Raw genomic sequence first — 8710 nt, 5'->3', positions numbered from 1 at the left:
CAAGTCAACATTAGGATGCATGACATTAGGTAGCACAATAATAAATGGCCTGGGAGAAAGGAGGATGCTGTAGGTGACTTGCTCCCTGCTTCTGCCAAGAAGGCCTGCCACTCATCCTGCACAGGCCCCACCCAGGGGAGAAGTTTCACCTGGAGAGAGATCTGCTTGGCCCCAGGCCAGGCCTTTCTCAATGGCCATAACCCTGAAGGCAGCATCCAAGATGCCTGGGCTACTGAGCTCAAGGTCAAAGTGTGGTTCTATTGGCAGAGCTAACATTTTACCACAGTTTTCCTCTGCAAAGTCTGTTCCACTGGCCAGACAGAACCCCAGATACAGCACACTGGTTTCCCTTTTCTTTTCTTTTCTCCCCCCCCCCTTCTTTTTCTGTCTTCTTTAAACACTTGAATTTTTTTTGTTTTTGTTTTTTTTCAAGACAGGATTTCTCTGTGTAGCCTTGACTATCCTGGACTCGCTTTGTAGACCAGGCTCTCTGCCTCTGCCTCTCATGTGCTGGGATTAAAGGCGTGGGTCACCACTGCGCGGCAACACTTGAATCTTTTATTCTCTTTCAGACCTATTTATTTTGTGCCTATGAGTGTTTTGCTCACATGTATGTCTGTGTGTTAGGTATGTGCCTGGCACCCAGGGAGATTAGAAGAGGGTGTCAGATCTCCTGGGACTGAATACCAGATGGTTTTGTGAGCTGCAGTGAGAGTGCTAGGAATCCAGCCCAGTCCTCTTCAAGAACAAGTGCTATTAACTGCTGAGCCATCTCTCCAGCCTCACCAAACTAAATCTTAAAAAAGAATGGCATGGGGCTGGAGAGATGGCTCAGCGGTTAAGAGCACTGATTGCTCTCCCAGAGGTCATGAGTTCAATTCCCAGCAACCACATGGTGGCTCACAACCATCTATAATGTGATCTGATGCCCTCTTCAGCACTGTATGCATAATAACAAATATTTTTTTTAAAAAAGAATAGCATAAGCCGCACGTGGTGGCGCACACCTTTAATCCCAGCACTCGGGAGGCAGAGGCAGGTGGATCAATGTGAGTTCAAGGGCAGCCTGGTCTACAAATCAAGTCCAGGATGGCCAAGGCTATTCATGCTTGTGAGCCTAGTGTGAGGCTGAGATAGGAATTACCGCCAAGCATTCATGAACAGCCTGGACTACATAGCCAGCTTGGGCTATAATGACAGACCTCCTCAAGTAAACAACAATGACAACAAAAGAGAATGGCACACAGTCTGAGGTGACAAATTGGCATGGCTGGACAACGTAAGCTGGCCTGTAGACACCTTTGTAAGCCTGCATCCACCATCTACCCACTCCAGCCCTAATCTTCTGTAACAACACAGCAAGGACACGGTCCTCGGGTGACTCTGTCTGCCACATTTCCCTGCAGAGTGTCCCCACTCACCAAGTCCAGCCTTACGAGGTCAGAGGCAGAGAAACAAAGTGTGTGCTAATCTCATCCCTTAGGAAACCAGGATTAGACATTTAATTGTTTGTTTGTTCTTGTTCACAGGGTTTCTCTGTGTAGCCTTGGCTGTCCTGGAACTCACTTTGTAGACTAGGCTGGCCTTGAACTCACAGAGATCTGCCTGTCTCTGCCTCCTGAGTGCTGGGGCTAAAGGCGTGCACTACCACATCCAGCTAGATATTCAAATTATAATCAAAACATTATATGCTTGGCCACAGCTGACTTATGTGACCCTTGCCTTAGTTTCTTTTAGTCCATTGGGGCCCAGCTGGAGCTTTCCAAAGTGCTTCCTTTTCCTCCTCCTCTTCCTCCTCCTCCTCCTCCTCCTCCTCCTCCTCCATTTTTCCTCTGTCATAGCATCACCACTTTATCTTTCCTGCTTTGTCCCCAGAGCCCCTCTTGCCTACTGGCACCTGAAGCCCGCCTTGTTACTGCCAGATCTAGTCTGTGATTGGCAGGCCCTCCTTAAGATGAGATAAAGCTCTTTTCTGTCCATCATCTTCCACCTCCAGCCTGAAGCATGCTGGGAATAGGCTCAGTTTTCCAACATAAGGCAAAAACTGGCTGGGTGTGGGTGCTGCACATGGGCCAATGAGAAAGCAAGACTCTTTGGTCTGGTTGCCACCGATTATTAATGCCACTAATTCTTGCTATAGCAAGAATGTCACCATCACTGATCTTTTTCTATCTTAGTACTGGGAATGGAGCCCAGGGCCTCACACATGCTAGGCAAGCACTCTGTACAGAACTATATCCCCAGCAGTTTTTGTTTTGGGTTTTTCTTTTCTTTTTCTTTCTTTCTTTCTTTTTCTTCTTTTAAGGGAAGGATGGATTTATTTTGGTTCAGAGGTTTCCATCCATCACAGCTTGGAGGGCAAGGTAAAACAGAACAGTCCACATCCGTGGCTGGGAAGCGGAAAGAAAGAGGATGTCAGAGTTCATCACTCGCTCTTTGGCAGCTGTGTAGGTAGGTGGAAGTGATGGAGACACTCTGGAGTGGAAGGAGGGGAAAGCTTCAGGTGCAGCCGGTCCAGCTGTTGGTGGCTAAGGAGAAGTGACCATCCTGCATGATTGGTTTGGGTAAGGAGGTGTATTTAGCTCACTCTGATTGGCTAGGAACAATAGGAAGGTGTCAGCTGTCAGTCAAGTCCCGGGCAATGTGGTAGATGCTTACAGAACATTTGATCAGCTTCTTGAATTGCCCCAGACATAGCAATCTGCCTCCATAAACACACACACACACACACACACACACACACACACACACACACACACACACATACACTTGGCTAGGGAGACAGCTCAGTGGGTAGGGGTGCTCATTCCACAAGCACAGGGACATGGGTTCAAATCCCCAGTAACCATTTAAAAAGCCGGGCGTGGCTATGCACATGTTTGTAACACCAGAGCTAGGGAGGGTGGAGGCGGGGACAGGAGGATTGCAGGGGCTTGCTGGCTGCCAGCCTAGCTCCTGGTTCAGTGAAAGACCATGTCTCAAAAGAACAAGGTAGGAATAGACAGTAGAGTAGCTGGTGTCTACTCTGTGTGTGTACATACACCACACACATGCACATACACCACACACATGCACATACGCCACACACATGCACATACACCACACACATGCACATACGCCACACACATGCACATACGCCACACACATGCACATACGCCACACACATGCACATACACCACACACATGCACATACACCACACACATGCACATACACCACACACATGCACATACGCCACACACATGCACATACACCACACACATGCACATACACCACCCACATGCACATACAAGAAAACAAATAAATGATGAAATGAAAACATAAACCCAAGTACATACATTATTCTGCTTAAAACTCTCAAAAAAAAAAAAAAAGGCCAGGCAGCGGTGGTGCACACCTTTAATCCCAGCACTCGGGAGGCAGAGGCAGGCTGATCTCTCAGTTCGAAGCCAGCCTAGTCATACACAGTGAGTTCCAGGACAGCCAGGGCTACACAGAGAAACCCTGTCTCAAAACAAACAACAGGAACAACAACAAGAAACTCTCTGTGGGTCTGAGCAAAAGCCAGTGCTTTTGGTATGGCTGTCCAGATCATTCCAGATCCACCCCCTCCCCTCCCCCAGCACTAGTGATTGAGCCCCTGGACCTCACTTCTCAGGTTCCTGCCTTTGAGAGGCTCTGCCCTCTGCTCGGGTCCAGTTATCAGCAGCAGCTCTGCTTGCCCTCCCTGTGTGACAGGAGGAATGGAGAAGCTTCGAGCCATTCCCCAGCAGAATGACTTTTTCTTTTCTTTCTTTGTTTTGTTTGTTTGTTTGTTGTTTTGTTTGTTTTGCTTTTTGACAGGCTCTCATGTAGCCCAGGCTGGCCCTCATACTACCCTGTACAAGGGTCTTGGTGAGTCTGAGAAGAAAAGAGGGTCCAGCATAGCTACTTTGACCAGAAGAGAGGGGTGGTCCCCGAGGCTGGAGATCAGATAGAGACCCCATTCCTACCTCCGAGTGTGTGATCCCCATGCTCAGCTCTCTCGAGAGGCAGCGTTCCGTTCTAACACTCAGTGTGAGCTTCTCGTAGATTTTGTCCTTCAGAGCTCTTTGAAATCTGACTGTAGGATGCGGGCAATAGCTGTTCATAAATAAGGTCACCTTCAACTATGCTAAGTGAGCTAATGCTCCTGGATTTGTTTTCAGAATACTGCGAGAGTCAACGGAACAAGACTCCAGAGGATCATGGGTATTTTACTGGGTCACAGTTTAACCTGCCAACCACAGGCTCAACACAAGAGATCCCAAAGTTTGTGCCCTGGCAGCCAGTGATGCCCGCTGTTAGGAGACAGTTGCCCGAGTCCAGCCATCGCAGGAACAACCTCTGTCTTACTGAGCAGGGACAGTGCTTCTTCAGGTGTTTCATGTTGGTCTGTTAACCTGTAAAGGCTGTAAAGAGGGACGTTGCCTTTATGCCCTTATCTAAACTAAGGCACACAAGGCATACATGTGTCGCCTGTTTTGATGTAAAGCTTGCCCACTCCTCTCTTCCCCCGTCATTCTAAATTCCAGGCCAAAGTTCAAGCGGGACATGACTGCAAACAGCTGAGTCAAAGGTCCTGAAACCATGTGACCTGGATAAGGCCCAGTCACCCACATTTACTTCCTTGCTCAACCTCTTGTGTCAAAATATGATTGGTCCATGCAGGAGCCCACCCTGCCCCCCCCTCGCTTTGTGCTCCCATCCTTTTAAAATGTTGTGCAATTGCAATCTCCCTTCGGGGACGCCATTCAGATCCCCGAACTGGCTGCCTCCCTGCACGTGCGCAGAAAGTAAAGCTTGCATTTAAGCTTTGGTCTCTGAAGTGAGTGTTCACGGCTTCCCCCCCCCCCCCAACTCAACGTTGCTCATAGGTGGGGAGGCTTCCTGTCAGACACTGACTACAGTGCGTTGTGTCCTCCAACCTTCCCAGTGAGCAATTCAGACCATGGGACCTTGTACTGAGAAAGCCAATGAGGCGACTTGGGAAAGCTGGGAAGCCCCTAGCCTGGATGAAGAGGGAAGAAGAGAGAAAGGGAAAGCTTAGGGTGGCCAGCTTTCCTGCAGCAACCGCCATGCTGGGCCTCTCCCAGCTGGAAGGCAGAAGAGTTGAAGGTGTCAAATCAAGGAAGTCAGTCTTCTGCATGTAGTTCTGCCGTCGCTGAGACTATAGACTGAGTGTGTGTGTGTCCTCCAAAGCTCACTTACTTATGGAATGCTGAGACGGCTCAGTGGCCTAATGATTCCTGGTACCCAGCTGCTGAGAGGAGAGCAGCAGCTCTGGCAAGATGTCCCTGAACACATGGGGGTGGGGATGGGGAAAATAAACGTAAAATAAATTATATATATATATATATATATATATATATATATATATATATATATATATATATATATATTTCTCTGTGTTCTAGACAGCACCCGGGGCCTCTCATACTTTAGGCAAGTACTCTACGACTGAGCGAGAACACTAGCCCCCATATGGTGGTAAGAATTGGAAACTTTGGTAGTAAATGAATGCAGGTGAGGTCATGAGGGTGGGGCACCAGGGATGAAATTAGCACCCTCACATAAAAAGAAATGGGAGACCCCCTCCTTCCCACCCTCCCAGCTTCTCTGCTCCACATGTAAAAGTCAAACAAGAAAGCAGCCACCCAAGCGCTCGGGAGGCAGAGGCAAGCAGATCTCAGTTTGAGGCCAGCCTCGTGTATGGCCTGAGTTCCAGGACAGCCAAGGCTACACAGAGAAACCCTGTCTCAAACAAACAGTACAGCCCAGCCACCCTAAAGCCAGGAGGCAGGCTCTCCTCACACACAAATCTGCCCACACTTGATCTTCAACCCATGAGAAACAGCTATGTTTAGGCCCGCCCCTCAGGCTGTAGTGTTTCATTACAACAGCGGACACCTGTGATCCCTGGCTTGCATCAACATCCCTAATTACTAACCCCTGCCTTTGTTTTTCAGTGGCCTCTCCTCTCAGAGACAAAGTCTGTGTGAAATCTCCCTCTTAGGACAGCAGTCAGCCTTAAGGGGCCCCCAAGCTAATCCAGCGTGACACTGTCCTATTTCTTTTTTGTTTGTTTGTTTGTTTGTTTCGAGACAGGGTCTCTCGGTGTAGCCTTGGCTGTCCTGGACTCACTTTGTAGACCAGGCTGGCCTCAAACTCACATCAATCTGCCTGCCTCTGCCTCCCAGTGCTGGGAATTAAAGGCGCGTATCCCCACCGCGCCCGGCTACTGTCCTATTTCTAAATCAGGTTGCACACTCTTGAGACAGGTGGAATTGAGGCTGGACAAGGGATGCTGACCATCCTGGCACTTTCATTTACAGATGCCTATTCATGGATGAGGTTCCCCAGACAGCCTGAGCCTCACTTCTACCTCCTTATTCACCCCTACCTCCTCACCCACCCCTACCTCCTCACCCACCCCTACCTCCTCACCCACCCCTACCTCCTCACCCATCCTTACCTCCTCACCCACCCCTACCTCCTCACCCACCCCTACCTCCTCACCCACCCCTACCTCCTCACCCACCCCTACCTCCTCACCCACCCCTACCTCCTCACCCATCCTTACCTCCTAATTCACCTCTACCTATCTCCTCACCCATCTCCTACTTCCTCATGCATCCCTACCCCCTACCTCCTACCGCCTTACCAACCCCTACCTCCTCCCTCTTCACCCACCCCTACCTCCTCACCCACCCCCTGCCTCCTCACCCACCCCCTGCCTCCTCACCCACCTCCTGCCTCCTCACCCACCCCCTGCCTCCTCACCCACCCCCTGCCTCCTCACCCACCTCCTGCCTCCTCACCCACCTCCTGCCTCCTCACCCACCTCCTGCCTCCTCACCCACCTCCTGCCTCCTCACCCACCCCCTGCCTCCTCACCCACCCCCTGCCTCCTCACCCACCCCCTGCCTCCTCACCCACCCCCTGCCTCCTCACCCACCTCCTGCCTCCTCACCCACCCCCTGCCTCCTCACCCACCTCCTGCCTCCTCACCCACCCCCTGCCTCCTCACCCACCTCCTGCCTCCTCACCCACCCCCTGCCTCCTCACCCACCTCCTGCCTCCTCACCCACCCCCTGCCTCCTCACCCACCCCCTGCCTCCTCACCCACCTCCTGCCTCCTCACCCACCTCCTGCCTCCTCACCCACCCCCTGCCTCCTCACCCACCCCCTGCCTCCTCACCCACCTCCTGCCTCCTCACCCACCCCCTACCTCCTCACCCACCCCCTGCCTCCTCACCCACCTCCTGCCTCCTCACCCACCCCTACCTCCTCCCTCTTCACCCACCCCCTGCCTCCTCACCCACCCCCTGCCTCCTCACCCACCCCCTGCCTCCTCACCCACCTCCTGCCTCCTCACCCACCTCCTGCCTCCTCACCCACCTCCTGCCTCCTCACCCACCCCCTGCCTCCTCACCCACCCCCTGCCTCCTCACCCACCCCCTGCCTCCTCACCCACCCCCTGCCTCCTCACCCACCCCTACCTCCTCCCTCTTCACCCACCCCCTGCCTCCTCACCCACCCCCTGCCTCCTCACCCACCTCCTGCCTCCTCACCCACCCCTACCTCCTCCCTCTTCACCCACCCCCTGCCTCCTCACCCACCCCCTGCCTCCTCACCCACCCCCTGCCTCCTCACCCACCCCCTGCCTCCTCACCCACCTCCTGCCTCCTCACCCACCTCCTGCCTCCTCACCCACCTCCTGCCTCCTCACCCACCCCTGCCTCCTCACCCACCCCCTGCCTCCTCACCCACCCCCTGCCTCCTCACCCACCCCCTGCCTCCTCACCCACCTCCTGCCTCCTCACCCACCCCCTACCTCCTCACCCACCCCCTGCCTCCTCACCCACCTCCTGCCTCCTCACCCACCTCCTGCCTCCTCACCCACCTCCTGCCTCCTCACCCACCCCCTACCTCCTCACCCACCCCCTGCCTCCTCACCCACCCCCTGCCTCCTCACCCACCCCCTGCCTCCTCACCCACCTCCTGCCTCCTCACCCACCCCTACCTCCTCACCCACCTCCTGCCTCCTCACCCACCTCCTGCCTCCTCACCCACCCCTACCTCCTCACCCACCTCCTGCCTCCTCACCCACCTCCTGCCTCCTCACCCACCCCCTGCCTCCTCACCCACCTCCTGCCTCCTCACCCACCCCCTGCCTCCTCACCCACCCCCTGCCTCCTCACCCACCTCCTGCCTCCTCACCCACCTCCTGCCTCCTCACCCACCCCCTGCCTCCTCACCCACCCCCTGCCTCCTCACCCACCCCCTGCCTCCTCACCCACCTCCTGCCTCCTCACCCACCCCTGCCTCCTCACCCACCTCCTGCCTCCTCACCCACCTCCTGCCTCCTCACCCACCTCCTGCCTCCTCACCCACCTCCTGCCTCCTCACCCACCTCCTGCCTCCTCACCCACCCCCTGCCTCCTCACCCACCTCCTGCCTCCTCACCCACCTCCTGCCTCCTCACCCACCCCCTGCCTCCTCACCCACCTCCTGCCTCCTCACCCACCCCCTGCCTCCTCACCCACCCCCTGCCTCCTCACCCACCCCCTGCCTCCTCACCCACCCCTGCCTCCTCACCCACCTCCTGCCTCCTCACCCATCCCCTGCCTCCTCACCCACCCTCCTGCCTCCTCACCCACCCCCTGCCTCCTCACCCACCCCTGCTCCTCC

The 8710-nt window shown here is 54.3% G+C and overlaps 1 long non-coding RNA gene across 1 annotated transcript in view; it reads right to left on the bottom strand.

Moving 5' to 3' along the window:
- Positions 1-4192, bottom strand: part of LOC311578549 — a 10188-nt gene extending 5996 nt beyond the window's left edge. Inside the window, exon 1 of the long non-coding RNA XR_014772885.1 lies at positions 3991-4192. This is a non-coding gene — a long non-coding RNA (uncharacterized lncRNA). The remainder of the gene's footprint in view (positions 1-3990) is intronic.
- Positions 4193-8710: the final 4518 nt, after the last annotated feature.

Source organism: Acomys minous (genome assembly GCF_964271855.1).
Source record: "Acomys minous genome assembly, chromosome: 12".
NCBI lineage: Eukaryota > Metazoa > Chordata > Mammalia > Rodentia > Muridae > Acomys > Acomys minous.
This window is presented reverse-complemented; position numbering and strand designations above follow the sequence as displayed.